The sequence below is a fragment of the Lynx rufus genome, unplaced genomic scaffold, assembly GCF_022079265.1.
Source record: "Lynx rufus isolate CCGP_SWC_20201006 ecotype Redwood Valley unplaced genomic scaffold, mLynRuf1.p SCAF_5, whole genome shotgun sequence".
Taxonomy (NCBI): Eukaryota; Metazoa; Chordata; class Mammalia; order Carnivora; family Felidae; genus Lynx; species Lynx rufus.
In genome coordinates, this window is record NW_025814867.1 from 114,184,241 (window position 1) to 114,205,543 (window position 21,303).

Below are 21,303 nucleotides of genomic sequence, written 5' to 3' on the forward strand. Positions count from 1 at the left end.
TGGAAAAGGGCAATCCCAGGGCAGGTGGGCATTTACCTGAACATGTGAAAAACCCTCAAGGATGAAAGGAGGCAGAGCACAGTACACCCCACTACTGTGCCCAAACATATGTTAATGGGGCCCTAGAGGTACAGACACCTAGCCAACAGATGGAACTGAATCCCTGAACTGAATCACTGAATCCCTGACCTCTTATACAGAACATTTTGGGGTTTCACTATTTCTTGGGAAAACAGAATGTAGTGATTGTAGGTTCAGGAAAAGGCGCTGCCACATGGAGATGTAAATAGGGATGTGAGTGCTCTTCCTTGCATGGGGTTGTTGTGATGACAAAGGAAGTAGGACAGTGGGGAATCCTGCCCAATCTAGGCTCATCACTGTGGGTGCTGTAGCAGAGGGCCAGCAGAAAGAAGTATGATCCCCATCAGGCCAGTGGGACACTGAGCCTTCAACCTAACCGGAGTTGGCCCTGGGGGATGGGGTAGGCTCAATTTATTTCCTGTTTCTGCTTCAGTACAATACTTTCTCCAGATATGCATTCAGAAATATCCTAGTGGGGTTTAGCTTTTCTCAAATGACACAGAACTTCGAAAAGGCTAGATAGATTTTCTCAAAAGTCCTTCAATATACAGCTGTGGGCCTTGACCGAGGGGGAGCTGGACCTGGACTGTCTTCATGATGGTCTCCTAAGCCAGTCAGTAGTCCAGCCATGGCACATCCTTGCATATAACTCGTACATAATGATATTCATGTAGCAGCTGTGCCTCTGGAAGCAAGAACTCAACAGGATGTCATCCCCTGGATGAAGTACACCTCCACAGGGCAGTAGGCCACCATCTTGGGGTGGGCTCCCACAATGACCTTCAGTTCTAGCAAGGCCTCTTTGGTCTTCTCTCTGGGGATGACCCTATCCTGGACATGCTGCTTTAAGGGGCACTCGTAGGTGAAGATCTTATGGCCGAGGTTGCTTCTCTCCTTCTTCCACGTGAACAGGAGCCAAAAGGGGTGATTTATCCATCCCACAAGACCCTGCAGGAAGGCACTGATCCAGAGCAAGAACTCTAGTAAAGAGAATCTGATAACATAGTTCCAAAACCAGTTGGCTGAAGAGGAGGGAGGCTTGTTGGTGTGGTCCTGGTGGATGACACTGATCTTCTCATGGTGTGGGAACCAGAGGAAAGCAAAAGTATTCAGATTTCTTCAGGTGACTGTCTAGGTTGTCAAGAACCTCTTTCAGGGTTGAGGCAAATGAGATCTCCTGCAACTGGGACTGGGGTGAAGGTGAGGATGACTCCAAGGGAGCCCGGGTGCACCTGCACACCCTGGAACATTTCTGCATTGCTGGACTCGGAACACTCAAGAATGGTCCCATGGACCATTAGCAGGGTCAGTGCCACCACCTGAGTGGCTGGGATGCCATGTTGGATCCTGTATTGTGTGTTCTGGACCCAATGATGATCCATACCGTTATGTCTGACAGGGCTCTCAAGTTGGACAAGGCTAGGCTATGTTTGCCTATTTGTGGGTGCAGGTCAGCTGGGAGGCCTGGCAGCTGGCCTCCACATTTCTTTAAACAAAGATCACATTTCTTTTTTTAGGAAAGGTCAAAGTTAAATGATTAACTCATAAAGAGCTTGATAGCAGAGTCAGGGCCTATTTATTGACCTAACCTGAGGAGGTTCTTCACATTCCTCATTTTCCCCCAACAAATTGGTCCTTACCCTTTTTCTGTATTTTCTTCCTACCTCTCCAGTAATATATTATTATGTCCAATCTTGAAAGCAAATACCACAAATATGAACTATTACTAGGCTTATTACTATTGCAGGCATCACAGAGGAATGCAGAGTCCCTATTTAAATTCAGGGTCCTCGGGGCGCCTGGGTGGCTCAGTCGGTTAAGCGTCCGCCTTCGGCTCAGGTCACGATCTCACGGTCCGTGAGTTCGAGCCCCGCATCGGGCTCTGGGCTGATGGCCCAGAACCTGGAGCCTGCTTCTGATTCTGTGTCTCCCTCTCTCTCTGCCCCTCCCCCGTTCATGCTCTGTCTCTCTCTGTCTCAAAAATAAATAAACATTAAAAAAATAAAATAAAATAAATTCAGGGTCCTCGATTTTCATGCATTCTCTTTCTTACCTCCCCACGTAATGATCACACACATGGTTGCAAAAATGCAATTGGTTTAAATGAACAGCACCAACAGGAATGGAAAAAGAAGAAGCAGGATATTGTGGATGCAGAATGGAAAAGGGGTGGAAGGTTTTTGTTCTGTCTCTGTGGCAGTAAAGATGAGTGAAGTATTTCCCAATAATTGATAATTATTTTTGTAGTGTCATCATGCTGTCTTTCCCTTCTATGCAGACTTGAGCCATTGCCATTGCAACTAGCATTGCATTTTATCAGGAAAATAAGGAGAAGGAATCACAAATATTAAGAAACTAGATTGAATAAGTTGAAAACGGGGACCAGAGCATTCTTTAATTGACCTTCTGTTTCCCCTATCTCTGGAATTAAAATTCAGTGGGTTAAGACTCTGAAAGAAAAAGAAATAGTACATATAATTACATTTAATCAATTCCAAAATTTCCCATAAAAATAACCAAATGTTACTTTCATAAGACCATTTATTTTCAGAAGAAATTTTAAAAATTGTAGAAAATTCACATTCAGTGCTTAAATGTTAAAATTCTGATTTCTATCTTTCAAAGGGTGATGAAAAAATTAATGAAAGTAACCATGGATGCTGTCAGATTGGAGTCATCTGTATGTGTGTATATGTATATATATATACATATATATGCAAATTATATCTTCGTAATCATTAGTGTAGTCATAATTTATAGAAGTTTACAACTAAAATGATTCTTTGCAGGTATGTGAATACATAAAAGGGCTTATAAGCTGTTGTATGCTGGCTCCCCAAATATCACCAACACAAGCTCTTCATAAGACAGGTTTGAGTTCATTGCTTACCATGGTAAGGGAGAAAACCATCTCAACAGAACTTTGTGAATGCCCCATGGAGGGTAGACAAGATTCAATTTTATTGAGTATTTGCAGTTTGATTTAAGGTGGTATTTCCATGTGGAGAATGAGGAAGATTGATTAGGAGGATTGATTGAGGAGGATTAGGTAAGAATCAGGGTATATCTATCTAGGATTGGTAGAAATAGGAAAGCAAGGATTTGAGAGCTAAATGTTCAGAGTCGTAACAATGTAAACTGTTGATGATTATATTGAAGAATTTATGAGTCTTTCATGAAATTCCTCCTGTAAACAATAAATATATTTTCCTGTATAAGAAAGAGTCTTATGGAATAGTAAAGTTATGCTAATGAAGGTAACGGAATAATAAAATCATGTTATTATAGCAAATATGTTGTGAGAGAGGATAGATAGTTTCAATCCTCAGTGTCCAAACTGTAATTGTTACCCATCATTTCTTATATATGTTTTATTATTTTCTAATATGCCTGAAACATCCGTATTTATTTGCTTATTTACTTATTTGAAGTATAGTTGACATATCATTATACATTAGTTTCAGAAATGCCTAAATCATTCTTACTGTTATATTTGAAGCTGCTATCAAGCTTATGTGGTATGAAGCTTATATGATGTTGCTTTCTCTCATTAGAAAAGAACACAAAATCACGGAAAATAATTAGTTACATGGTTTTGAATGTTGTCTTTACTGGTGATATTTATATTTCGTTACTGTCAGGGTAAATCCATTTCTGAGTAGAGTGATACAACACAATAGTTAGAATTGTCCACTTGGGTTGCACCTTTATAAACATAGAGTGAAGAGCTCCGCCTAGGGAGAATGTAGGATGGTTGAAAACACAGGGCTTGTATCGGCCTTGGGAAAAAATAATCTAAGATATTTCAAAGATGTAGAAAAATTATGTCAAAGCTGAAGTGCAGGAGCAATTTAGAGTGTATTGGTCTCAGAGTCAGAATTGAAAGATGAAAACCAATTGACAAGCACAATGGCCACAGGTCAGACTGGGCAGGAAATCAAGATCAGAAAATCTTAAGAAAGGTGAAGACAATAAATTTGTTATTTGAACAAGCAGTGTGAGCTGTAGAGATTGAGGAAGGAGAATTAGAAATTCCTTTTAGGACAATCTCTTTGTGGTCTTTATACAACATCATGAAGACCTTGATCCTAAGGTCGGACCAAGCTCTGGTCTTGATATCTCCATTATGCTTCAAGACAAATAATGAACCAGTTTTACCTCCCTGGATTTTAATTGGTGTTTTCCAAATTTAAGTCTTTTTTTATATCATCTTTACAACTTTAACACTGTCCAAGTATTTCCTGTCAGAGTGTTTAGTTTTCACTAAATCAACTAACTTTTTAAAACATAGATAAGTATTTTTAAAAAATTTGTGTCATTATTTTTAGAAACATTATCACTTACTATAATAGAAGATAACTATGCAAAATAAATTCTAAGCAAACAAGATTTTAAAATTCCAGTCAAATATTGTTGCCTAACAAAGGCCGTAATAGCAAAGCCTGCTTTCTCTTCCATAAAAGGAGATTAGCAAGTATAAATGAGGTATAAAAAACATAACAACAGCACATTGACATTATCTTTGATGTAATCAGAAGATTGATAGTTGTGTGGATAGCTTTTGTGTATGTATTTCAGTGTTACTTAATGCATGTCAATTTTATGCACATATCTCTCATTGCAAAAAAAAAAATTTTTTGTAAAGTGTCACTGCATTATCAAGCGATAATAGCACAGTAAAATTTTAACGTCTCCACAAAATAATGTACTTTCCTTCATGCTTATAGCCCATATGGCTACCAGAGACATGATAATTTTCCCTGAGCCAACAAAATAAGTGATGTCAAATCACAGACACTACTTCTGGTTTTACCCTTCAAAGATGCATTTCTCTGCATATAGCATTGACAGGTAGGGGGTAAGAAAAATCTGATAATTGAGCCCTACTCCTGCTGTTACATGAAACAATAGTCAATGAATATTTATTGTGCATCTATTATATTGCAAGCATTAGCAATACAGCAAAGACTAAAACTGAAAAAATGCCTGCCTTATATACGACATTGACATACAGCCACAAAACAGACAATAAATAAATATCAAATGAATAAAATACATAATAAAATTTAATACATATAAATATAATCACATAAATATGTACATAATAAACTACAAAAAATAAATATAAATAAAATGATGGATGCCAATGCTGATGTTATATAATATCATTACTGTATAGTGCAATTATGAGGATCAATATCTACCCCAGACAATTTTGTACAATCTACATTATTCCAAACACTATCTTCTTTTAGCCCCATATCTAATAATGTCATGTGCTGATTGACATGATTTGCAAAAAACTTTTGCCTGCATGAGGCTAAGGATATATACTGAGTTCTACTGCAATTACACCTCTAGAAAGACAACAAGTGTTTGAGTCCATATCTTAATGTACTCAGAAGTTGATCTTAGAATCTTCTGCTTCTGTCTCCCCCCATCTTTTAAGACTCCCTGGGATTTAAACTCTTAAAAGTAGGAAATCTTTCTCATTTATATTTGTATTCCTAATAAATAGAAAATAAAGTTCTTGCCACGCTATAGGCCATTAATAGTCTTTGAATAAAGAAGTGAAGGAACAATAATGATCTATATTACTTGAGTGAGGTCAAAACTTCACTGTAGACAAGTAGAGTAAATTATTTAGGCCTCATTAAACTACAAATGCCCCAGAATGTTAGAAAACTGAATGATTTTCAAGTCCAAATGTCCACTGATGTGCCTCCAAACTCATGGAAATATTGTCCTTGGAAATCAAATATTACACTGCCCAAGGTCAGAGTGTTTCCAAAGCAGCTGGTAATCAAACCATGCTTTTATTTTATATGCTGTATTTTATAGCATGCTTTTAATTTGAGGGTAAAGAAAAAAAGGTAAGGAGTATGAATCCTAGGTCTTTAGAAGAGACATGTGGGAACATGTAAGAGTAGCTAAGTCTTATTGCCTAGTATCCAACTTTTGGTCAGATGGTTTCCTTACATATCCCATGATTACATGGCCCAACATATTAACTGAGAATTCTTCACTCCAAATGCATCATTTGGTTCTACAATTTTGTCTGTTCCCATCTGACTGTGACATCAACATATAACTCCTCACTTGATCTTAGTTTGAAAGTGATACTCTGGTGCACTTGGTGATTCTTTTCTCTTATGTCCTATTTGCTTTTCTCCCAATTTCATATCCTAATGCTTATCTTTGCTAATCTTCAACACTTTCATGTTATAACAGCCTATGGATGCCCCTCGCTCATAGTGAGGCAGTGTCTTCTAAGGGCTTCTAGTTGAAGACTGCAACACAGGCAGAGGATTAGGTCTTCTGGGTTTTCATAGAGGTCTAATTACTTCTTGTGGCTGACCTTTATTAGTAAGTATCAATTAGTGAGGTTTTTCCTTGATTCTAATCTCCTTGATGTTTTGCTGGAGTATAGAAAGATAATTTGAGGTTAACAGTTGACTTCAGGATGTGTTTGCTTCCTAATCCCATCCTCAGAGACATCCTTTGTAGATTTGATTACTGACATTTACAACAATCTTTGAACTCTGGTAATGTCAGATAAAAGAATTTAACATTAGCTCCTGATTACTGAGAATAAGTTTTTCAGGGCTTTCTTTTCCTGTAGATCATAACCACAAAGTTTTAGTATCTGCCTTAAAACAAACACGTATTTTCTTGTTTTTATAGAAAAAAAAATTAAAGGATCCGTAGTTTGGGAGAAAGATGTCTTTTATCTCTATTCCATTAAAAATTGTGTTTTTTTTTTGTTAAGAACTTTCAGGTTTTGTAAATCCTTCATAAATTTTCAGAATGTACATATTACGTATTTATATACAAATATACTGTGTATAAATATTTATAAATATTTTCAATTTGAAGTTATTTGTTATTTTCTCCATGGAAGGAGAATGAATTGATAGAAGAAGTGCACATAACTGTAGCTGTAATGTCAGCATAATATTCACATATTTGGCAAATTCCTTCGTATTTTAGAATAGAGCCCATGTGGCAGAGCATAAGTGCTTAGATAGGTAAGAAAGAATTCTGAATTGGAGGAATGGGTATGATCTCTATAGGAACAAAGTGAAATATGGTATGATGGGATTAGACATTGTGCCAAGTTCAATAATTATGAATAATGTTAATAGTAATGGACATGAGCTGGCAGACTCATAGACCAACAGTTTTGTGGAAAGTAGAAGCACTGCTTGGCTAATAATTATTAAGATAGTAATGAACTCAAAGTTCCAGCTGAATGCTGGTCTCTATAAAGTAATTTTTTCTATCCTGAGCTTTATCACTGATAGTATCCGATATAGTGGAATTTCCGTATATGAAAAGATTATGCCTGTCCATATGGTTGGGGCAACTAGGGCACTGGTCTTGAAGTTGCGTTTTCACAATAAGCATACCAAGTTGTGTTTTCACAATAAGTATGCTATTTTTACTTATATTCTACATTTGCTTGGGTATTGGTGTGTTTTGGGGGGTTCTTGTGAAGCTTATGGCAAAAGCTAAGTCCTTTCTAAGTTAGCCTCTGTGAGCCACCTGATCAGTCAATAAGGGAAGCATTCATTGCTGACTAAATTTAACAACCAGCCTAGTTCTGGTTGCAGTAGATACAAATAGTCCTAACTTTGCAGTTTGGATAAGAACAAATTTCATTCACAACACTTTAGTTAACCCCAGCCCTTTGAAAATATGATTCAAATTTCAGTTATTATCTGTGAATCATCACATAAAGTGCAAACATTGCTCCTACCTCTTCAGCCCACAAATCTCTATGTAAATAATTGGTGCATATCAGAATCAGTGACCAATCACGTCACTTCTTTCAGAGTCTGTTAGTGATTGGCTACTGTGTGTGTGTTATTCAGTTCACACACAGAAAGCAAAGCTATAGTCACATTGCCTCTTTGTTTTCCCTGATAAACTCAGATGGCATTTTACAAGATGGATAATCAAAAGAGGAAACTGGCCAACAAAGATAATGCAGCAAAACAACAAAAAATGATAATGCTGGAAGTAGAATATCGTATAAATAAAATTCTAGAAAAGCCTGAGAGCCTTTAGGAGAATCTAGTGAGGCAAACTCATCAATGCAAATGAAGAAAGTGGTTGTGATAAAAAGAATCAAAATATCTCAAAGGAACTGACACTGGCCAATAACTTCACATTTAAAGGAACTTTGAAGGTATTTCATGACATTGAAAATAGAAAGGATAAATGTTTGAAACTGATCAAAACTTAGAAGGGAATAAGATACTTTTCCAAGTCATAGAAAAGATACTTGCTCCATATTGTCAGATACATGATGAGAAGAAGGCAAACACTATTCAAACTCCTGACATTTTTTTGTAAGAGTGAGTGGGGGCAGAGGGAGAAGGAGAGAGAGAATCTCAAGCAGGCTCCACATTCAGTGCAGAGCCTGATGCTAGGCTTGGTCCCATGACTCTGTGATCATGACTTGAGCCGAAATCAAGAGTCGGATGCTCAACAGACTGAGCCTCTTAGGTACCCCTTGACGTGTTTTTATGAGAAATAAAAACACTTTAATTCTTAATGTTTTACAGCATATAAAATAAATATTAGTTTTACTATTTTTTACTATTTTTTTACTATTAGTTTACTATTTTTAAAGGTCATGGGCTTATGTACTGTAGTTTTCCCCATTTTTAGTAAGATCATTTAGTACAGTTAAGCTTGCAGAGTATTGTACTGCACTTTTACATACAGCAAGGACTGCTGATACTTTTTAAAATGTATAAATACTGGCTAATATCTGGTTTAACTTATATTACAAATTAAATCTTTTTCTTCCAAATCAAATATTAATAGCTAGTGTTAATGAGTTGGATATTGGCAGATAAATATCTGGAAGAAAACATATTAGAAATACCCCTATGTACTACAAGTACTGAAACAAATTACTATGCTTAACCTTGGAGAATACATTAAACGTAATTATGTTCTTTTTTTTTCACTATTTCCCAACACAATTTGATTAAATAATTTACTTTTCCTTACGCACAATTTGAAAACACTGATGATCTTTCATAAACTAGGACAACAAATACATGCACTTAGTAATAATTTTCCATTTGTTCTGTAACACAAGCTGTAGTGGCAAAATATAATTGAGGGATGAATACAAAATATAGCAACTTTTGTTGCCCTCTGAAAACTATGCTATTATGTGACTTTTACTAATACCACTATTCCTACACCATTGCTGCAGCTATTTTTCCCTTTCTCAAGTGGTAGATAATTCTATATTTTTCTCTGAATATCATTCTGATAGGAACACCAAAATAATCATCAAAAAATTCCAAATGGAAAAAGTCAAAGAAAAACTTCAAGAACATATACCTGAATTCTGAATTCTTTTCCTAAATATCAGTTTAAATAGCCAAAGAAGCAAGGTTTTTCTGACTCTGAAACTTTCCCCACTATGAAATCCTCAACTCCATTCTCTACAGAGGCAAAGAACTAAAACAGCAACTTAAGCCTTTGTCTGTTAGAGTTAGAAAACTGCTTTTCTTTTTCTCTTTTCTTCCTTCTAAGATTGTATTTCTTTATTTTTAATGTTTATTTATTTATTTTTGAAAAAGAAAGAGAAAAATAGTGAGCTCATGAGCAGGGAAGGAGCAGAGAGAAAGAGGGAAAGAGAATCGCAAGCAGACTCCACAGCATCTGTCCAGAGTCTGATGTGGGGCTGGATCTCATGAACTGCGAGATCATGACCTAGGCCAAAATCAAGAGTTGGATGCTTAACTGACCGAGCCACCCAGGTGCCTCTCAAGATTTTATTTAAATTCAAGTTGGTTAACATATTGTACATAGTGTTGTATTGGTTTCAGGAGTAGAATTTAGGGATTCATCATTACATATAACACCCAGTGCTCATCCCAACAAGTGTCCTCCTTAATGACCAACACCCATTTAGCCCATCCCCCCACTGACCTCTCCTCCAGCAACCCTCAGTTTGTTCTCTTTATTTAAGAATCTCTTATGGTTTGGATCCCTCTCTCTTTTTATCTTATCTTATTTTTGCTTCCCTTCCCCTATGCTCATCTGTTTTGTTTCTCAAATTCCACATGTGTGACTGACTCATTTCGCTTAGCATAATACACTCTAGTTCCATCCGTGTCATTGAAAATGGCAAGATTTCATTCTTTTTGATGGCTGAGTAATACCTTTCTCCCTAATTCCAGACCTGATTCCCATGATGGAAATCAAGAACATCCAGAATTAGGGTAATGATTCTGAAGGCAACCAAAGTAGCTTCCACACTGCCTCTCAGAATTGTTCCTAATCTTTGAGCCCAGTCTTCCAAAGCATCTGAGCAGTGATAGGAGCCATTCAAGGAAGTGTCCCCGTTCTTCTTGGATCATGATAGGCTTTGACAGAAATCACATTGAAATTTTAAGATATATATGAGTTTATAGCTGTAAAAGAAAACTGCACTGCATTGCATATATATTCTTTAGAATTTGATCCAGCTCCCTGTTTGTGTAGAACCTTTGACTCTTATTCTGTACTCTAGGTGTGCATGAAATATCACCTTATGAACTGATCTAGTTCTATCCTGCTAAGATAAGCCTATCACATAAAATGCAGAATACTTAGTTAAATTTAAGTTTCAGATAAGCAACAAAATATTGTTAAGTATAAATATGTCTTATGAAACATTTAGGACATACTTATAATAAGACTTTGGGTTTGTTTTCACCAAGCCCTAGACTATTTGAGTAAAACAGACTCATACTTTTTGTTATAAACTTATTCTGATCACCTTGCCTGATTGAAAACACAGAACTACAGTGGTGCCTGACTGGCTTAGCTGGTGGAGCTTGTGACTCTTGATCTTGGGTTGTGGGTTCAAGCCCCACATTAGGTATAGAGATTACATAAATAAATCTTAAAAAAAAAGAAAACACAAAAATACAAACTGTGGTGAATTTGAGATGAAATAAATGTATAGGACCTCTCTCTCTCCTTCTCTGTAAGCGCAGGTATATGTATAATATATATTATATAAGTAAGAACTAAAAGTATAAATTTTCTTTAAATCGATGGTCATTTCAGATGATTTCTGTATGTACATTCTATTAGAAATTGTATGAGAAGGGGTTAAAAAAAAAGGAGATAGGACCAGTGTAATAGCAATGAAGAAGAAGTGACATTTCTCTGAGTATATCCTTTTTTGTGGCTCTGGACTCTTAGAACCATAGTGCTGTAGCTCATAAGTTTCTTTATGTTTCTAAGCAAACAAACAAAGCCAACCAGATTATTGGGGGAATAAAAACAGAATATGAACACTAAAAAATAAACCTAAGTAAATTGAAAATTAAAAACAAAACCACACTTAAGTGGGTAGGGAAGTGGTGCCTGGGTGGCTGAGTCAGTTAAGTGTCCAACTTGGGTTCAGGTCATGATCTCATGGTTCATGAATTTGAGCCCACATTGGGCTCTGCTATCAGCACAGAGCCCACCTTGGGTCCTCTGTGCTCTCTTGTGCTCTCAATCTCCCTCTCTCTCACACACAAATAAATAAACATGAAAAAAAAAAACTCCCATAAAAAAATGAAGTGGGTAGGGCAGAAAACAACAAAAAAAAAACTTTATTAACTTTGGAAAACTATCTTAACTGGAAACCTAAATGCAAAAAGAACTGTACATAAAATGCTGTAATCTAGTTAGTAAATATGCTTCTCACAAATAGATGGATAGGTAGGTAGATAGATAGGAAGGCAGATAGACAGATAAAGAAGTATAGATGTGTGCTTATGCATGGATTAGTGTGCATGCATACATTTCCTGGCTATGTTTACTGAAAGCACATAGAAGCAATGACATCCCAGTAGTGAGCATAAAAAGAACCCAGTAGATTCCAATAAAAGGAACTGTGGATTCTTTAAGAAGTAGTTGATTCCAGGGCTCAGGCAGGGAAAATATAATATGAGCTTGACATATCTTGTCCAGAAAGTATGAAAACTCTTGGGGCGCCTGGGTGGTGCAGTCGGTTAAGCGTCCGACTTCAGCCAGGTCATGATCTTGCGGTCCGTGAGTTCGAGCCCCGCGTCAGGCTCTGGGCGGATGGCTCGGAGCCTGGAGCCTGTTTCCGACTCTGTGTCTCCCTCTCTCTCTGCCCCTCCCCCGTTCATGCTCTGTCTCTCTCTGTCTCAAAAATAAATAAACGTTGAAAAAAAAAAATTAAAAAAAAAAAAAAGAAAGTATGAAAACTCTTAATAAAATATGGAAACCTGTTGATAGAACACAGGAGTCAACCACAAGAAGTTCCTCATGATCAAAGCTAGAACAATTTGAGCAATAAAATGCATAATAATGGAATTTTATTTTAACCATAAAACAGAATGAATATCATCAGTATATTCATAAGATATAATCAATATATATTATTTATAATGGCATAAATAAGTAATTAAATACATAAGTGAATTAGGTATCTCAGCCAGCCAGTTAAATTCTCCTTGTTTTTTCCATTTGGAGATGATCTTTGTTGATTATTGTCTCCAGTGGTCATATCTGATTGGAAAAGTAAAGTGTCTATATGCACTGTAGAATATTTGGCTTTTAATATTTGACTGAAATATCTAGTCATATTTTCCTTAACATGGACAGTTACTTAAATGCATACATGCATACAAATAGGTAACTCCAAAAGGAAATTGTCTATTGCCATTTAATCAATGAGACATATGGCACTTGTATTTCTAGAAGTGTCTGATATGATTCTATAATAAATAAATATAACTCTATAAGAGTTATATTTTATATACTGCATGATTTGAAATTTGCCATTGCAAAGGACACTCCATGTAATTCAAGAAACTGCCAGCATATGGGGAAGAGCTATATGCACATAAAGGCAGAGTAAACTAGCATTATCTTAAGTTCTCTTTAATGAAACTTAAAATACCATCAATAGTACTATTTTTTTTAACAAAAATCATCCTGTAATGATAAGCTTTAGGAAATATTATAATCTAAAACCAAAATTCAAAAAAGTAAGATATATATTATAACTGTTACAATTCATCTGCTTTTACTGTAAGTATCACAACTAGGTCAAAATCATATTTTTTTTTTACTATTTTTCAGGGTCAGAAGAAACTTGAGACATTTTAAGGTTCACTCAACAAACACTTGAAATCTCTGTTGTAACTTGGGGGCTCTGTTTTTGGAAAATTCCATGTTACTTTGATTATTTGAGAATTATAAGTTTTCATTTTCATACTTCTGGTTTTGTTATATCTTTGTTACATTTCCCATTCTTAATTTATTTTGATGGCCTCATTTCTTAGCTTCTTAAAGCTTTGTGACAGATTGTTTATTGTCATCAACATCCAATCTCATTTTTCCATAGTAACAGTTATAAACAGGCCACATGGTTGACCAAATTAGACACTGTTTTTCAGCTTCTCATGCATTTTAGGTGTGGACATTTGACTAAGCTTTGATCAGCAGAAGTGAACAGAAGTGCTTTCAGTCATCATCAGGTCTCCTTAAAAGGAATAAGCATGAGCTTCTTAATTCCTTTTTTCCCTTCTCCTTGGTTGGCAGGTGATTAAAAAAAAGGAGTAGCTGGTTTGGATTCACACATGGAAGTCATATGTTAAGAATGACAGTGCCACTCTGATGAGGGAGCATAAAGCAAGCTGAGGGCAAAGCATAAGCTAGCACTCCCCACCCAAGGTGGGGGGTGTGATACTCAGGCATTCCTGGCTGCCCAAGAACAAAAGAAAGGAAAGAAAACAAATGGGTAGCTGATAGACATCACAGTCAAACAGGACATGAGTTTCCATCAGTTTACAAATATCTTAGTAAGTTACAAGAAAAAGGCAATCTTTATCAATAGCCTAATCTCCAGAAACCTATAGACTCAGTTTCCTGGGGCACCTAATATCAACTTCCCCTCCATAGTGATGCGGGGAATAAAGGCAAAAAGTAAAGGGCAGGTAAAATTAAATTTCTTTATAACCTGCATCTCATTGACAACTACTTGAGGCAAATACAGTGTATAACATTTCTCCAGGAACCCCCTACTCTCTTAATGTTAATGCCTGCTAGAGGAAAAACAACCTTAGCTTGACAATAGCAAAGCCTCAGGTATCTTAGGAGTCCTCTTTAGCATATGAAAGTGCTTCTGGAGGCATCCCTTTTGCTTTTACCTCCCACAACTGCATAGTATATTACCAGTCACTCCTCACAACCCCAGTGCAGCTCTTTCTGCCCACAGATCCTGTCTCCATGCTTTAAAAAAAAATTACCTCTTTTGCACCACAGAAATCTCAAGAATTCTTTCTTAGCAGTCGGCTGTGGACAACCACCACTCCAAAACCCATCAACTCTACTTTGTCTGTACCTCTTACTAGTGTACTCTAACATTAGAAATAATATTATAACATTAGAAATAAACTTCTATTTAATTAAAGTGACTAGTATATCACCCCTGCTCAAAGCAGACTAACCAACACCCTAATAATTTACCAAATATTTAGCTAGGACTATTACAGTACTTGAGTAGATGTTTGTGTACATACATTGTGGAAATACATGGTGATGAAGTTTTGGAGTGATGGTGGGGTGGTCCAGAGCTGACAGCCAAGAAAGAATTCTTGAAGATGTCTTTGGTGCAAAAAGGTGATTTTATTAAAGCATGGAGACAGGAGCCATGGGCAAGAAGAGCTTCACTGGGGTAATAACTGGTAACTGATTACATACCCTCAGGTTGGGAGGGGTTAGGGATAGATTAAGTCTCTAAGGAATTTTGGAATCAAGGTTTCCAGGACATTGAGGGGCTAGCTGTTGCTAGGCAAATGCCATTTATTATTGTTTAGTAAAACCTCAGTCATGAGACCCTTCAGATGTATATCAGGTGGCCATAAGTTTGGAGTATGATGACTGTACTTGGGAGAGTTAAGATAAAGGAAGTTTCCAAAGGAATTTTTATATGTTAAAGTAGACTTACAGGATCCTTGAGGTAGGGATAATGTTGAACTAAGATTCTCTTTTGCCCCCAGCAAAGTGTCATCATGAAGGCAGCTGAGTTCCTAGAGTCACTCTGCTGGTTTCAGAGACTTGTCAATGGGCTATAGGCAGTAAGGGAATTTAATTTTTTATTTGCCTTAGTTTCCCACATTACCATGGCAAGCACTTAAATCCCTTTCCTTTGCTCTTGTGTAGCTAGGACTGTCTGAGGAATATCACACATATTCTACCTGTGGGGAGGAGGGGTGATGCTAGCTTATACTTTGACCTCAGCTTGCATTATGCTCCCTCATCACATGGGATCTGAGTTAGAGAGAGGAAATTATTTTTCTGTATACACCATCTTTTCTTATTTTTGCTCATGGTCTGAAGATGGTAACATTGAACAAATGATTAAACATTGCCAGCTCTATAGTAACTACCATTTAAGATAGCTTCTGGGAGTTTAGCAACTCCCTCTTCTTCCCTTGACACTCATGGTGTCCTTGGCAGCCACATCTCTGCTAATGTGACCCACCCCCACGTTACCACAAGTTACAAGAATGACCCAGCTGGGAACTCTTGCCACCACCTCATTCAGTCTGTTTTCTGGTAATTTGAAATTTTGAATAGAGATCTGAACACAGAGGTGTTGAAGCTTGGCTTGTGAAATATTTCCTTGGATTAGTGAGCTAAGTGTATCATCTCCCACTAAGATTATTGGTTTCAATGACTTGCAACCAAATAAAAATCAACATTTCCAGGACCCAATTCTATGTTTTGTGGTGCTTAGGAAATCCTCGCTCTTTGCTAATGTGTGTTTTCTATAACAACAGAGATCAACCTCTAAGTACTCTCAGATTCCATCTCCTAAGACAAAAAGGCTGTCCAAGCAAGTATCCAACTATGTTTTCATTCTCCATTCTTTCATCAGAAAGTGAATTATTACTATTGTCATTATTCTTTGTCTCCCCTTGCTCCCCTTTTAGAGGTCTTTATTTCTATCTTATAAGGTTGGTTTTTTTTAGATAGACACTGATATTTCATTGAAAAATAGTATGAAAGAATAGATATTTTTAACTTTCAGAATAATAGTTGCATGACATCAGACATAGAATTTTTATTCATGTTTTTATTTTATTTTGTTGTTTCATTTTTGAGAGAGTGTGCATGTATGTGTGTGTGGGTGCATACAAGCTGGGGAGGGGCAGAGGAAGAGGGAGAGAATTTTAAGCAGGCTCCATGCTCAGCACCTTAAGATCATGCATGACCTGAGCCACAATCAAGAGTCTGATGCTTAACTGACTGAGCCACCCAGGCCCTCTCAAATATAACATGTTTTTCATATTAGGCTATAAATCACTACGTGTAAGTGCATACATGTGAAGAAACAGAAATAAACCCAAATATATTCACCTATATCAGTAAAAAAAAAAAAAAAAAAAGGAAATCAAATACCTGGCACATAAATAAGACTCATTTAAATAACATTCTTATAATAAAAAGATGAGGAAAATATTTTGTGACTTTATATGTAACTTTTCTTTCAATTAGGGGACTGTACAAGTTTTTTGCATCATTATAAGATTAGTGTATATGAAAAGGAGTGTGATGTGAAAGGATCCCAAAGTCATAAACTTTAAGAACAGCACCAGCCACAGATACTTTATACTATCTTGGATAAGGACAGGGCTTCCTTTTTCAGAGCGTCTGTTTCACATATAAAATGGGTTAATTTTTCAGCTAGCTGTTACTTTTATTTTAGCTTTTAGTAATGTTTATCAGTCTTTTATTTTTTGTAATTTGGGAAGCGGAAAAATAAAGTAGCAGTAAATGTGTATACTTTTATTCCATTGTAATAGTGGTATAGATGAGCAGAATAATCACTGCACTCAAACTGGTTACTATAGTACTGTATTCTCGTTTTGTATAAGTTATTAGAAACATGGGGCGTCTGGGTGGCTCAGTTGGTTAAGCGTCTGACTTCAGCTCAGGTCATGATCTTGTGGTTTTTGAGTTCGAGCCCAGCATGGGGCTCTGTGCTGACAGCTCAGAGCCTGGAGCCTGCTTCAGATTCTGTCTCCTCTCTCTCTGCCCCTCCCCCACTCACACTTTGTCTCTCTCTCTCTCCCAAAAAATAACCATTAAAAAAATACCTTCTATTACTCAGTGGAATCTTTGGGGGATGATGTAGAATTGAGTAGTGTTTTAACTGAAGATACATACCATCTCTTTAATGGGGACAGGTTTTGTGTATGGGTATTTAAAATCTTCCCCAGAAATACTTGGGGTGTTATAAGTGAGTTGAGATGTTAGGTGGCTTTCATATCTTTCCTCTTGGTTTGCAACCTCCTGTTCTCATGGGAACTGGCCCTTCCTGGACAGGCTTAGGGAAGAAATGAGAATATCATTCTCTCTTATCTCCGAGGGGAGTATGAGTAAAATCTGTGTCTCTTTTAAGCTTTCAGGAATTATGGGAGCCTTTCTTGAAATGAAGGGATCATTGAAATTTGTGCATAGAAGAACTGATTTCTGGCACTTTCTCACATGTCTTCTTCACCCTCCACCTCAGATTCATTTTGTTAAGTGATCAGAAACATGTCCTTCTTCCTGTCTGAGTGACTGCCTCTGAGTACTTATTTGATGTTTACCAATTGAGCTTAAGGGTGGAGGAACAGATTTTTCCCAATAATTGTACAAACCATAGAATGTTTTAGAAAATCAAATTCTCTGCCTAGGTTATCACTATATTTCAAGTACACACAGTAGTGCCTGGTTACAAAAGGTACCGAATGTTAAATTTATGAATAAATGAATTAATGGAATCAGATGTAAGAGAAAGAAAGTATTACATGATTCAAATGTTAGTTGGTATCTTATTGTGGTTACCCAGTATTATAGAGTATTAATAGTATTAAAGAGACACATGCCAGGCAGAGTGTGAAAGCCATGAAACTGCCCCGCTATGAAATTCTGACCACTAGTTACACATCTTTTCTCTGACTACCTCCTTAGCTCCCAATTTTACTTACCAATCTTCTCTTCTGTTGGTAAAGGCTTTGTTTAGGTCTATTACCATTCTCCAGTCTAAATTAGATGAATTTCACACTCATGTTGCCAGGCCAAGTGTCTCCCACCCTGTTCTCTCATTGATTTCATCTCACTCTCTTAATTCATTTATTTTTCAATAATCTGTTTAAATCTATCTGTCATCTGTCTGTATATAGTTAGGGAGGCAGCATATGATAGAAGTAAAGAGCAGATGTCCTGGAGCCTAATAGCTACTGGTTCAATTTCCAGCCCTGTCATTTACTACTTGTTTTGGAATTTGGAAATATCTATGTGCTTCAGTTTTCTCACAGGTAAAATGGACATAACAATAGTATGTAGTAAGTAAATTAGTTAATATATATATGACCCTCTGGGGCACCTGGGTGGCTTAGTCAGTTGAGCATGCGACTTCAGCTCAGGTCATGATCTCACTGTTCATGAGTTTGAGCCCTGCATTGGGCTCTGTGCTGACAGCTCAGAGCCTGCAGTCTGCTTTGGATTCTGTGTCTCCCTCTCTCTCTGCTCCTTCACTGCTTGCTCTCTCTCTCTCTCTCTCTCTCTCTCAAAAATAAATAAACATTAAAAAAAATTAAAAAATATATATATATATATGACCCTTAAAGTAGGGTATAAATGTATAAGTCAATGATGTTAGCTACATCTATTTCCAGTTATTTGGTATCATTCTTTGTAAATTGGTTTTCTAATTTAATTAGAGAGGTTTGGGAAGATTTCTGGAAACTCTAGGTACTGCTATATTATTTCATAAAAATGCTAATAAGAGTCATAAAATAATATTAAATATGCTTGAACTTATTTAAAGTTCTGGACTTTATATAGTTTTCCACTTAATCCTCCAGAATGTCTTATGAGTTGATACTATTATTTATATTTTAGTAAAGAAACTAACAGTTATATAACCAAATTCATGATGTATCTGAAACTTAGGCTCAGATCTGTCTTATTCAAAACATAGGTTAAGTTATGCTTAATGTAGTATATTGTTATGATAAAGTATAAATAATAATTTGTTAAGGATAACATAAAGATTATTTCACTATTGCAAGGTAGATTGGAGAATAACCTGTAAGTTTTGAACATTAAACTTTTGTCATAACCAAGTTTATATAGAGATTCATGTGTGCTATAGATCAAGTTATATATCATTTTCAAAATATAAATACACAGTATAAATTTTCTATAATAAGTTAAATATGGTTCTTTGTTATCTGATACTATAGCTATGATGAAATTCTATTGTTCTAATAATCAGTATATCCATATCTACATGTCTGTCTTTATATTTATCTGTCTACTTATCTTGTTTCTTTACATATCATAGTTGAGAATTAGTATAATCTGTAGATCGATATTCTTAAAAAGAACTTCCTCTCATTCATTTGTTTTTGCAATTTTGCTTTTGTTGCAAATCTGCTTGCAAAATACACTTTTATTTTCAGTCTGCTTGCAAAATACACATAATCAGTAGTATATATTCAGGGAAGTTTTCTTCCCTCAAGTGTGTGCTACAAATAAATCCAAATAAATTTCAGAAATTTTTCAGATTCACAAAGAACATTACCATGATGCAGATTTTAAGAAGTACTGCAAAAAAGAACTATCTAATTCCTTTATTTTCAACACTCCTTAAACTTAAGACTGTTTCAGAGTTTCATGTTCATTAACCTATGGAACCTTAGGGAATTTCAGTTCAGATATTTGTTACTCAGGCTGTATTGTCGCCATGAATTTACTTGAGTATTATTGATTTGTTAAGTGCCTGAAGTCGGTTAAAATCATAATTTTGAGTTTTAATGATAAAATTACATGTTTAGGTTATTTATTTATTTATTTGTTTATTTATTTATTCATTTTGCTCTTTGGTATATGAAAATATAATGAAGTTAGAGGTATTTGAACCAAGTAAAAACTATCACAGAAGGATCTCGGGTATAAAACTACAAATCATTACTTTCTGGGCCATTAAAGCACAGGTGAAAATTATGTTAATGTAACGTCATGAATTATTGATACTTTGTCTACTCTGAAAAGTTACTGTTTTAAATTTATAAACAGAGCATAGAAGCATTTTAAGGTAAAATCAATGTCTTCTTGAAGGTCAGTTTATTAAAGATATTACATATTAATGAGATGTTAGTTAGGCCTATCAGTTTTGGTAGATCTGCTGCTTCCCCAGGTACCAAATTTCATAGATAATTTATAAATTCACCGGAATTTTTTTTATAGTAATGTTCTGAGGATACTAAGCCTCTCTCATTGAAGACTTTATAGTAACCTCACTAGAGCCATTTTTTGGCAAGGAGAACACATATTTTTCTTAAAACCAACTACCTTTTGTGGCAATTTGACCAATAACTGGTGTCATATCTCAGCATGTTTCATGATAACAATTATAAATTTTGGCTCAGGAGGATGAGACATAACCTCCAAAATAATTGTGAATATGATCATACTTAGCTCAGTGACTTTAAATATCATCCATAAGCATACTATTTTCAAATTTTTATTTTCATCCTGGGCATGTCTCCTAAGATCCAACTGTGCTCTACTTGAATGTACATTAAATTTCTCAAACTTAACATGTCCAGAATAGAACTCCTCATTTCATCCACCTAACCTGTTTCTCCTGCAAGCTTTCTCATCTCAGCATATGGGAACTTGTTTCTTCCAGTTGGCAAGGGGGTGGGAAACCCCACTGTATCCATCCTTGGCTTCTTTTATACTTCATCATTAATCCATTAACATAGCCTGGATATATCACCATCAAAATAAATCCAGAATCACAGCACTTAGCACTATTAACACTCATACACTTTCACAAGTCACCAGCACTTCTTGCCTGAACTGCTGGAGAATTCTGCTAACATCTCTCCCTGCTTCCATCATTTTTCCCTTTCAGGCTATTCCTAACTCTACCCAGAGAAAGTCTTTAAAATTGTAAGACAGATCATGTCTTTCCTTAGATTAAAACCATTCACTGTTTTTCATCTCCCTTAAAGGAAAAGACTAAGACTTTGACATGGCTATAATATCCTACATGATATGCCCTTTCATCACCATCCCCTCTGCATCCCCAGCATTGCTAAATTAGCAAAAACAAAACAACAAAGAAAATAGACTCTCAGTTAAATTTGGGTTTCAGATGAACAAGAATTTAAA

The 21,303-nt window shown here is 36.1% G+C and overlaps 1 pseudogene; it reads right to left on the bottom strand.

Moving 5' to 3' along the window:
• Positions 1-510: 510 nt before the first annotated feature.
• LOC124527256 (L-gulonolactone oxidase-like) overlaps positions 511-21,303 on the bottom strand; it is a 35,653-nt pseudogene continuing 14,860 nt past the window's right edge.